This window comes from Phyllobates terribilis, unplaced genomic scaffold (assembly GCF_046119375.1).
Source record: "Phyllobates terribilis strain yellow unplaced genomic scaffold, ASM4611937v1 Scaffold_4__5_contigs__length_816908805, whole genome shotgun sequence".
In the NCBI taxonomy this organism is placed as follows: Eukaryota; Metazoa; Chordata; class Amphibia; order Anura; family Dendrobatidae; genus Phyllobates; species Phyllobates terribilis.
The window spans coordinates 734,712,897-734,725,152 of NW_027362764.1; the positions used below are offsets into that span (position 1 = coordinate 734,712,897).

The 12,256-nt window shown below is 44.2% G+C and overlaps 1 long non-coding RNA gene across 1 annotated transcript in view; it reads left to right on the forward strand.

Moving 5' to 3' along the window:
* Window positions 1-202: 202 nt before the first annotated feature.
* LOC141264509 (uncharacterized) overlaps window positions 203-12,256 on the forward strand; it is a 163,609-nt gene continuing 151,555 nt past the window's right edge. Inside the window, exon 1 of the long non-coding RNA XR_012319977.1 lies at window positions 203-698. This is a non-coding gene — a long non-coding RNA (uncharacterized lncRNA). The remainder of the gene's footprint in view (window positions 699-12,256) is intronic.

Here is a 12,256-nt window from a genome sequence, read left to right on the forward strand (position 1 = left end):
TCTGTGTATAAAAAATTCATCTATACTTCTGCAATGCAATTGCATGTAGGTTCAAAGCTCTAGGAGACAGTATGGGGAGCAGGAGGTAAATGTGTGAATTGACAGTATAGGGAGAGAGGGGTAAATGTGTGAGGAAACAGTATGGGGAGGAGGGAAATGTTTGAGGAAACTGTACGGGGAGAGAGAGGGGAAATGTGTGAGGAGAGGGGTATAGTGTGAGGAGATAGTTTGGAGGAAAAAAAGTGTGAGACCAAATAGTGTGGGAGGCAGTATAGAGTGGGAGGAAATGGAAAGGCATGGAAAGACAGTGTGAGGGCACAACAAGGAGGTGACAGTATGTCAAGGATGGGAAGCGTGAGGAGGGGCACAGTATAAAGACTGGACACTATAAGGGGGACATAGTGTGAGAGGACATTGTGAAGAGGAGGCCAAGTATGGAAAGGAGAGGGCAGCGTTGAGAGCATGTACCATAAGAGGGACAGTGTGTGAGTCATATTTTGTGCAGGGAGAATAGTGTTGGGCAGCTATTTAATCAAGAGCATAGTGTAGGGCAGAATTTTTCGCACTGTGATGCAGAAGACCAGAGGAGTGGGAAGTCTACAAAGACGAGCTGTGGATGTAAAAAGTTATGATGGTGTCTGAATAAGATGGAGACAAAAAGGAGAACAACTGTAATCAGAAAAGACGTCACCTACAAGGTACCAAGATGTAAATGTTTATTTGTGATACTGACTGTGTCTCAACAGTAGTATGGTCCTGACATTACAACTGACCACTGTACTAAGCTTGGTGATGTATTCCTGCACTGATGGTGGTTCTTGTGCTGTATTCCTGTTCTGATGGTGGTTCTGTTGATGTATTCATGTACTGATCGTGGTTCTGGTGATGTATTGATGCACAAGTTGTGGTTCTGGTGATGTATTTCTGTACTGATGGTCATTCTAGTTAGGTATTTCTGTACTGCTGGTGGGTCCAATTATATATATTTGTACTAATAGGGGTTGTGATTCTGTGTTTTTGTACTGATGTGGGTTGTGATGCTGTATTTCTGTACTGATGGTGGTTCTGGTGATATAGTTTTGTGATGTTATTCGTTCTGATCCTGAACACAATCCATAACTAGTTAGATAACTTGATACATTGACTATGTTAATAAAGTATTGTGACGTCTGATAAGTTAAGACTTATTACATTTGTATTTATATCAGGAGCATTAAAGGTGTTTTCCAGGTTTGTGATGAAAGTCTGCAGTCACTTTACTTTAGATAAAATCTGCGTGACAGTGTGGCAAATGAGGAATGTTCGTGGGTGGAGCCAATTTTTTGGCGCGAACAAGCCGGAACCCCGAACATGAGCACGAATTTGAAATGCAGAACACATTCGCTCAACGCTACTAGAGAATTCTGACAGCGTGCAGTGCGTATGATTAGATGATGCAGAAGTCTTCAGTCACATAGAGTGACTGCAGACTTTCATTACAAACATGGATATCCTCTTTAATTATTATATTCAGCATTGTGGCATGCTCAATGCTAAAAGCGTGTAATATACTCACTGTCAGGGTTTAGCTCTGCTTGCCAGTTCCAGTGATCATCACATGACCACTCATATATGATTCTAATACTTACTGTCATGTGCCGACTTGCTTTTCTTCCTGCTTGTGTCAATGAAGCAGGGGCTGTAGTATCGGACTGAGCATTGAGAGAATTAGGAAGAGCAGCTAGTTGGCACGCGACTGTAAATGTACAAATCACATATGAGTGATCACATGACGACTACTCAAGCCACTTGAACTGTGTACAGGAGGGGGCGCCAAATTGAATTCATGCCCTAAGTGCTGGAAAACCTAAATCTGCTTCTGGCTATATTGCTCAGTTCTTGTTAATCAAATCCCCAAAATTTCAGATTGTGAATCTAAGATATTGTTGAAATTTGTAACAAATTTGATTTGTTATAAATTGATTTGTTATGAATTCTCTATCTGTGATATTCATCAGAAATTTTCATCTCTAGATTGCAAACTTATTTACGGAACGCCTAAAATTAACTATTTCACGCTATGATTTTAGAATATAGAAACAAAATGTGTGATATATGTAAGCAGCAGGTGGATAACAGACCATTGCATGGGTTGGAGCTAGAACAGAGCAAGCAGCATGTGTTTACTGCTAAGATTAATCTGCTACATTGTGAAAGATTATGCATTATCTTACATTACTTCCCATATGTATGTGTGAGTAGGTGTGGATATAAATGTACTGCTTTATGTAGATTGCACTTTGCAGTGCCTATAACATAAGGACTCTCCATAGGCTCGGCACAGAGCCAGCACATCAGTCACATTGGAAGACAGGCAGGAGGAATGCTCAGCAAGAAATGGCTTAACACAGTGATGATGAATGAGGAGGATGATAAGCGATAGATGTTCCTAGCTGGACCGGCGCTTTAATGTGTAATTATTCACTTTTTTGTTATTCACATTGTAGATGAGCTGCTGCAGACAATACAGAGTGTATGGTCATGTTCCTAAGTGGTAATTTTTGTTCTTGTGGACACTGTCTGCTGGTGTAGGTAGACTTATGCTCCCTGGGAAAATATAAATAAGCTAATTTTCCATACATCAGTAAGAAAGCTGGTTAACTAGAGGTGGCTAACCTTTAACCCTTTAACGCTAATGGATGTAACTATACGTCCATGATGGAGTCTGCAAGTGTAGAGTGGACTTGGAGCGATATTCGGTAGATGACAGCAATGTTACACAGCAGTGAATGGAGCTGAGCTCTGATTGCTGATGTTAAGCATTTAGATAATGCTGCCAATCTCTCACAGCGGCATTTAAAACGCTCACTGGTTTGCGCTGACGTTCCCTTCAGACTGTTTTGGGGTATCTGGTAGAATGATTGTCCAGAGAAGAAAAGGTGAGCGCTACCAAGAGACCTGTGTCATGTCAACAGGAAAGTATCCTGGAGCCATCTGGTGAAGAACAATGCTTTTTCAAGCATGATGGAGACCATGTCACAAGGGACAAAAGTGATAACGAAGTGGCTTGGTGAATAAAACATTGATATTTCCATGGCCATGAAAGCCAATTTCAATCCAATTGAGAACCTGTGGTCAATATTCAAAAAGTGGGTGGACAAACAAAAACACAGAAATTGCGAAAAGCTTCAAGCACTAATTGGACAAGAATCGGTCAGGATTTGGCCCAGAAGCTGATATCCAGTTGTCAGGGCGAAGGGCAGAAGTCTTAAAAAATATTGGTCTACACTAAATTTTTGCATAAACTTGATGTATTTTTCAATAAAAGTTTAAAAACTTAAATTATTTTAATTGTACTTCAGTAACCATAGACTAACATAAGACTAACAGACCTAAAAACACTGAAGCAGCAAACTGTGAAAAACAAAATTTTTTGTCAGTCTCAAAACTTTTGGCCATGACTGTATGCACACCTCAACTCTAAAATTGGAACACCTGAAGGAAAAGTAACAGAATTATGGAAATCACAGTATGGATAAACATGTTAATGATATGCAAATTATGAAAATATGGGAACAACATTTTCAAAATGTCTTGATTTATTCATTATTGATTATGATCGCCACATGAAGAAATTACCGCACTTATAGCCTTCACTGCCATCAATGAGGTTATTTCTGGTTAAAATCAACCGGAGAACAACAGGAGATATAGTCAAAATAATATATCAATTATAGTACTTTATTAAATATGATGGTACAAAAATTGATAAAGAAAATAATTGCTAAATATATAAAATAAAAACAAAGAACAAGAGAGACACTCACTTGAAGTGGGGAATGTAGTAGTAGAGGTTATTTATGGTTGTCTGAAGAATGTTCTGCCACCCTGAAAGCACTTAAGCAAATCATCAAGATCTGCTACGGGCAGCTTCCTTTGCAATTTCCACAAATTATGTCTCAGATATACTAAACGGAAGACAAGTCTAACAACACTGCAGGCCATGGTAGCACATTGAGGCCATGCAGGCTTCTCACAGTCTGCCTGGTGTTGTGTTGAAAATCATCTCCTTGGCTACTTTTTTGAAGTGGTTGTACCACTGGTTCTGCGACCAAATCAATGGAATCAGAGCTGTTAGTGTACCTGGAATGAAGTGTAGAGGTATCTGACATCTGACTACCATACATTAAGCCACCCCACACCATAATCCCATTCTCTTGTGATGGCATCTTCATGTTAGCCCACCATTCCCCTCTATTGCTGTCGGTGTTTTCCTCTGGTCTCCTGGTCTTCATCTAGGTTAGGCGTCAGTTGTCTGTTGTGGCAACCTTCTGTTTGACCCAGAAGAAACAGTCTCCTGACTCCTTCTTTTGGCTTGGACAGAAAATGATTGTTGCATATTTTTCTAATTGTCTACAACTGCTACTTAATGACACCAGCTAGAAGAGGTAGACAAGAGACCGTCAGGGGACACCAACAGTTGCATGGAGAAGTTGCAGAGGTTCAGTAAGTGAGTATATATTGATTTTAAATTATTGGACCAAAATGTGCCCAATGTTTAAAATATTTAATAGTAAAAAGTAACCCCTTTAAACTAATCTCCTTATTTTGCAGATTGTATTAAACACCCGACAGGTGTTTTATGATATCTGGATAGATGATCAGTTCGGTTAGGGTTTGGATACTCCATTGTTTACTCTTTTCATTTGTGTTCCAGTTTCTACAAATATTATATAAGGGTTAGAAAACTAAAAACTTGGGTAGCTTGGGGCTGAATACTCATTGTGTGCACACAGACAATGTACTATTTAATCCCTCCCGCACCTGACTCTAGTGGCAAAGATAATCTGTCTTATCATCAACAGAATCACGACAGCAAATAACTTGGAGGTATCTTACAAAATGATCTTTATTTTGGCCTTGTATGGCAAAGAAATTAGCAAAGCTACATGAGAGTTATAACCTAATGTGGCAAATTATCACCTTTCCACAGAACATAACTTGGGGATTATTGTGGGTCCAATGGCTGCAACTCCCACCAATCCTGAGTAAGAGACTCTGAAATTCCCCATTTGAATAGAGTGGTGGCAGTGCACATGTAATAGTGGTGGACTGTGCTGTCGCGTTCCTACCCCTGAATGCACCAATAGCGTAAGGCTATGTGCCCACGATGCAGAAATGCTGCATATTTTTTCCACTTCTCCCTGGCAGGAAAAACGCATGCGGATTTTACATGCATTTTTCCCGCCAGGTAGAAGCGTTTGTCAAGCGTTCTTCACATGCATTTCCGCATGTGGGTTATCAAGCGCTTTTCCAAGCGATTTTAGCATCACTTGGAAAAGTGCTTGACAACTTGGTCACACTATATAAATCCATGCAACTGGTGTAACCAAGTAATAGTTAAAAAAAAAGAATAAGAATGGTAAAAAAATAAAAAATAAAGATTATACTTACCTTCTGATGGCCCGCGGTCTCCTTCTCCGATGCGTCCGGTTTCCCCGATGTCTCGTGGTTGTGTACAAGGACCTGCCATGATGTCATTGAGTCATGTGACAGGTCATGCGACCGCCGACGTCAGCAGTCGAACAAGAGACCGGACGCATCATACAGGAAACCGGGGACATCGGAAGGTAAGTATAATCTTTATTTTTTATTTTAAATTCTTTTTTTTTACAGGTACCATGGTACCCGGGTCTGGATGAGAGTCTCCTCTTCTCCAGGCCTGGGTACCATCCGCACATTGAATCACTTCATATCCGCATGTGCACATGTAGTGATGCGGATATCAAGCGTTTCAATGCAAGTCAATGGCGGTAATTACACTGCGTGTCCGCAAAATTAATGGACATGCTGCGTATTTTTCCGCAATGATAATCCGCAGTGGAAATTTCCACAGCATGTGCACAGCTCATGCGGATTATCATTGGGGACCATGGGGCACGTATTACCAAGCATTTTTTAAGCATTTTCGCTGTGGAAATTCCGCGGCAAAAACGCTTGAAAAACGCATAGTGGGCATACAGCCTTATGCGTTGTATTGTAATGTGGATAATGTCCTGCGTCTTTGTAAATATCGCGTCATGTGAATTGGAATGTATAGAGTGTGATAAGTATTGTAAGTGTAACATACATAGTGTGTAGCAGTGTTATAGGTAATGTTGGTAATGTATAATGTGATAATCTAAGGTATTATGTATAGTAATGCAATTCGTGGTAGAGATAGCTATCATAATATTTGCATAGAACTGTGTGAAAGGTTAAGTCTGCCCAGCAACAGACTGCAGGGTCAGAAACAGTTAATGTTGGGACTAGCCCACAGTGGGAGGGGTTAGTGTTAGGGAAAGTGACTGCTTCCTGTTAGTCAGATAGAGTTTGGAGTGCAAAGTGAGCAGAGCTGCATAAAGGGTCACCCTGTGTGAAAGGATTCTAAGAAGAAGGGATAGTGCGATCCTGAAGAAAACGTGACCAAAGAGACAGAGTTGCCTTCCAGAGACAGATCCTAGGACTAGGAGAGCATGCCTAGCCACAATACTTTGAGCTTGTAATAATAATATAATAATAATTTTTTAATTATATAGCACCAACATATTCCACCGCACTTTACAATTAAGTAGGGACATATACAGACAATATAAACAATACAATGTATCACATTTCAACAGTTACAGGAGGATTGAGGGCCATGCTCGCAAGTTTACAATCTATATGGAAAAGGGGAGACACAATAGGTAGAACATGGTCAATAGCCAGTATCTGTCTAAGGGCAGTTACCTTGTGGTATTTGGTGCATGGAGGATGGGACACAGATGAATAGGCAGGGGCAGATTAAGACAAACATTTAGGAGGGAACAGGGGAGAGTTAGGTTGGTGAGTTGAGGTGATAGGCTTGTCTAAACAGATGTGTTATTAAAGCATGTTTGAAGACATGGGGGTTAGATATCAGTCGGATCGTTTGGGGCAGTGCATTCCAGAAAACTGGCGTGGCATGAGAGAAGTCTTGGAAACGGAGGTGTGAGGTTTGGATTAAGGAGGATGTTAGTTTTAGATCAGTTGCAGAACGGAGGGCGCGGGAGTGGCGATAGACAGAAATGAGGGATGAGATATAGGGCGGTGCAGAACTATGGAGAGCTATGTGGGTGAGAGAGATGAGTTTGTATTGTATTCTGTGGTGAATGAGTAACCAGTGCAATGACTGGCACAGGGTAGAAGCGTCGGTGAAGCGGCCTGATAGAAAAACAACCCTGGCTGCTGCATTCAGAATGGATTGGAGAGGAGAGAGTTTGTTTAGAGGGAGACCAATTAGAAGAGAGTTGCAGCAGTCCAGGCGAGAGTGAATAAGAGCGACAGTAAGAGTTTTTGTAGTATCAAAGGTGAGAAAAGGTTGGATTCTGGAGTTGTTTTTAAGGTACAGGTGACATGAGCGAGTGAGTGATTGAATATGGGGAATAAAGGAAAGTTGTGTGTCAAATATGACTCCAAGACAGCAAGCTTGCTGCTTGGGAGTTATGGTGGCGCCACCCAAAGAAATTGCATAGTCAGGTATAGGTAGGTTAGTAGAGGGAGGAAAAACAAGGAGTACAGTTTTGGAGAGATTCAGTTTCAGATAGAGGGAGGACATGATGTTAGAGACAGCGGACAGACAATCACTGGTATTTTATATTAGAGTGGGGGTGATGTCAGGTGAAGAGGTGTATAGTTGGGTGTCATCAGCATAGAGATGATACTAGAAACCAAATCTGCTGATGGTTTGTCCAATAGGGGTGTAGCGTCGGCGTCCCTGCCCTCTGCTAGGCAGGGACGCTGTTCCCCTCACCTCTCTGCTCCGAGCCCGGCGTCCTCCTCCCGCTCTGCTGGCAGCGCGCGCTCCTTCCCGGCCACTGTGCTTAGGGCGCGCGCGCGCTCCCTCCCTCTTAAAGGGGCCGCGCGCGCCGTCCTAAGGAGTACCCGGTCCGCACTCCTTCTGTCATCCGAGCGTATGAAAAGACATGCTGACAAAAAACGTCTGGATCCTCCTCAATTCCGTCCAGGGGATAAGGTCTGGCTCTCGTCCAAGTATGTCCGGCTCAAGATTCCTTCCTATAAGTTAGGGCCTCGGTTCATCGGTCCTCTGGAGGTCATCAGTCAGATCAACCCGGTGGCCTATAAATTGAAACTCCCGGCCAACTTGCGGATCCCTAACTCCTTCCATGTATCTCTCCTCAAACCTGTGGTACTTAACTCTTTTTCCAAGTCTACAGGCACGCCTCCTGCTCCGGTTTCCGCTGAAAACGAATTTGAGGTAGAGAACATTCTGGCCACCAAAAGGGTAAGAGGGAAGACCCTTTTTCTAGTAGATTGGAAGGGGTTTGGTCCTGAAGAGAGAACGTGAGAGCCCCGGGAGAACATCCATGCCCCTCTCATCCTTGCTAAATTTCTGTCTGGCCTAAAAAAAGGGGGGGCCTAAAGGTGGGGGTACTGTAGCGTCGGCGTCCCTGCCCTCTGCTAGGCAGGGACGCTGTTCCCCTCACCTCTCTGCTCCGAGCCCGGCGTCCTCCTCCCGCTCTGCTGTCAGCGCGCGCTCCTTCCCGGCCACTGTGCTTAGGGCGCGCGCGCGCGCGCTCCCTCCCTCTTAAAGGGGCCGCGCGCGCCGTCCTAAGGAGTCCCCAGCCAATGGCCGGAGGACTTCACCATATATAAGGCACCTCCTCCAAAATGAAGGTGCCCGAGCAATGTTGTTGCACTGTTCACTACTCTGCTTCAGCCCTCAGGTCCCGTTGCCAGTTACCTGCCAGATTCCTGCCAGTTTGCTGTCTGCTTACCTGCCTGCTAGCCTGAGGTCCGACGGTCTGCCTACCGACTCCTGTCAGTCTGTCTAAGGACCAGCTTGCCCGCTCACCTTGGAGCGCTTCTCTGCTACCTGCCTGCTAGCCTGAGGTCCGACGGTCTGCCCTCCAACTCCTGTCAGTCTGTCTATGGACCAGCTTGCCCGCTCACCTGGGAGCGCACACCTGTTACCTGCCTGCTAGCCTACCTGGAGGCTCCGCCGTCACGTGCTGTGACCACCTGCCTGTCCAGAGACTCCTGCCCGCTCACCTGGGAGCACACACCTGTTACCTGCCTGCTAGCCTACCTGGAGGCTCCGCCGTCACGTGCTGTGACGACCTGCCATTCCAGAGACTCTCGCTTGCTCACCTGGGAGCACACATCAACCATCTGCCTGCTAGCCTACCTGGAGGCTCTGCCATCACAGGTCGTACCTACCCTTTACCCAGAGACTGCCCCGGTCACTTGCCGTCACCTCCTGCCCCTTCATCCAGAGACTGCCCCGGTCACTTGCCGTGACCTCCTGCCCCTTCATCCAGAGACTGCCCCGGTCACTTGCCGTGACCTCCTGCCCGTTCATCCAGAGACTGCCCCGGTCACTTGCCGTGATCTCCTGCTCGTTCATCCAGAGACTGCCCCGGTCACTTGCCGTGACCTCCAGCCCGTTCACTCAGAGACTGTCCCGGTCACCTGCTGTGACTGCCTGCCCGTCTTCCCTGGTCGCCACCCGCTCCCTTACAAGGACCGCCCCCTTGTATAGTAGCTCAGAGGTTCCGCCTCCCAGACCCGTTACAAGGGGCAGTATACAAGTAGGAGACAGGGGACCTAGGACTGATCCTTGTGGAACCCTGATAGTAAGGGGAAGATTAGAGGAAGAAGAGCCGGCAAAAGATACCGTGAAGGAGCGGTCAGACAGATAGGAGGAGAACCAGGAGAGAGCGGTGTCCTTGAGGCCCATAGAGCGGAGAATAGTGAGGAGGAGCTGGTGATCCACAGTGTCAAAAGTGTCAGAGAGATCCAGGAGAAACTACAGGAAGTAGTGACCATTAGATTTAGCTGTTAGTAGATCATTAGAGACTTTTGTGAGGGCAGTTTCAGTAGAGTGTGAGGAGCGGAAACCGGATTGTAAAGGGTTGAGAAGAGAGTTATCTGAGAGATAGTGGATCAGACGGGAGTGGACCAAGCGTTCCAGGAGTTTAGAGATGAAGGGAAGATTACAGACTGGTCTGTAGTTAGCAGTGCAATTCTCATCCAGGGATGGCTTTTTAAGTAAAGGGGTTATGATGGCATGTTTGAATGAAGTGGGAAAGATGCCTGAAGAAAGAGAGAGGTTAAATATTTTAGTTAGGTGGGTAGTGACAGCTGAGGAAAGGGACTGAAGGAGATATGAGGGAATAGGGTCACTGTTGCAAGTTGTAGGGCGAGAAGAAGCGAGTAGTCTGGTCACTTCTTCTTCTGTGACCGGCTCGAAAATGGAAAGTGAACTTGAGGTGCAGGAGGGAAGGGATTGTGCAAGAATGTCTTGACGGATATGATTGATTTTTAGTAGGAAATAAGTGGCCAGATCATCAGCACTTAGGTTGGTGACGGGGATCTGTACTTTAGGGCTCAGGAGGGAGTGGAAGGTTTCAAAGAATTGTTTAGGATTCTTGGCTAGAGATGTGATGAGAGTGGTAAAGCAGACTTGTTTAGCCAGATGGAGAGTAGAGTTATAAGTTTTGAGCTTGTAACGCAAAAGGTAACGGGCCTTAGTAGTACTGAGAGATGGGGAGTAGTGAGGGGGACATAGCGGTAGATCCAGGGCACCAGTAGTGGAAGAAATAGTACACAGAACCGCTGAGCAAGTAAAGGAGACTTGCTGATCAGGACTGTAGCGTTAAAGCTGGGTTGTGCCAAAGTAGGGATAAACACTGTGCCTAGAAAGCCCTGGAGTATACTACAGAGGAAAGATACTGTGTGGAATAATACTTCCCACTATAAAGGAAATGTACATAAGACTTTGTATCTGCTGTCTCTTGTATATAACCCTTAATAAGTTACCGTTCAGTAAAGAGCTTCTTATGGAAAGGCGGTCTCCCTCGTTGAACTATGAAACATCTGGCCCTGGCAAGCCCACAACACCGACTACATGTGGTCTGCATGGCTATAAGGCCCTCACAGCACAAGTCCACACACCCAGCCAAGATCCACACTTTCATGTAATGTGCTAGGGCGCTGGAGACGAGCACCTCTCCTGTGGCTACTGCCCTGCGCCACGTTACACATAGCTGCCACCAGTCCATTGATTGTCTATGGCACAGCTGGTAATAGCCGAGTATAGTGCTTGCAATATTGAGTGTTGTAATAAAGCCCAATGATAAAGGAGACACGCTTGTAGGAGTGTAGCAGATGCCAGCACTGTACAGTAGTTTGTTAATAAACTTATGGCAATGTAGCAGAGCTAGGTTTTTCAGAATTTGCTTTGTTATAGCAGAGCCCAGTGATGCAGTAGAGCTAGGTTTGTCAGATGGCACCTTGATACAGTAGAGTCCAGTGAGGCATTCGACCTGGATTTGTCGGAAGGCATCTTGGTGTAGCACAGCTAAGCAAAAGCTATCCAAAGTAGTGAATTGGATGCCAACTACCTGAATACTCAGGTGAAGATTTGCCATCTGAGCTGACCAAAAAGACCTGAGAGCTTGAAATCAGAGGTGCATGCTGAAAAGCAGAGGATGAAGCTGCAGCATGTGCTGGATCCAAGAGAGGTAACAGATGGTTTATTTTTAGAACTTCTCTGCCAATAAGTTTCATAAAGAGGCCTGGATCTGATTTAAAAGGCTGTAGCACTTGCACAATGACCTTGATCCCATTTTAACAGCTTTTGAGGTATGGAGTGTCAGACTCCCGCCTGTCATATTTAATGACAGATTCTCAGGGTAAACCAATAAACTTTGAAAGGCTGAATAACCCCTTTAGGCTTCTTGTATATCATCTTATTTTGAATCTGTATTAGATCAGCCATATAAACCAAATTATGCAAGGATTCTCACTGAAAGCCTAATCTATAGGGGTAATATGGGACCACACAAAGGCAAAAGTTTCATTTCTTATGCAACTTTTATTGCTAATGGGAATAATTAAAGTCATCCTGTGACTGCAGTTTTGTCATTGCATTTAGTTGTTCTGTAACCATTGTGGATCAATTTAAATTGGGAAAAATTTAAATAATAATGATAATAATGTGTAATCATCAGATAATCCAGATTTTCCAGGTATCTCAATTGGATTACTTGCTACTACTGACTATTAGATGAGGAATTTAAAATTGCATGATTGAAAAGGTCATCCCACTTATCTCTTATTACAAGTTTTTACTCAGTCTTTTATCTTCATTAACTTCACTAATGGTACTATCGAAACAAAACGTATTGTTAAAGTGTATTTATGGAAATTGATATATTTTTGTTGGATGCTTCAAATTATGTTCAACTGTTTG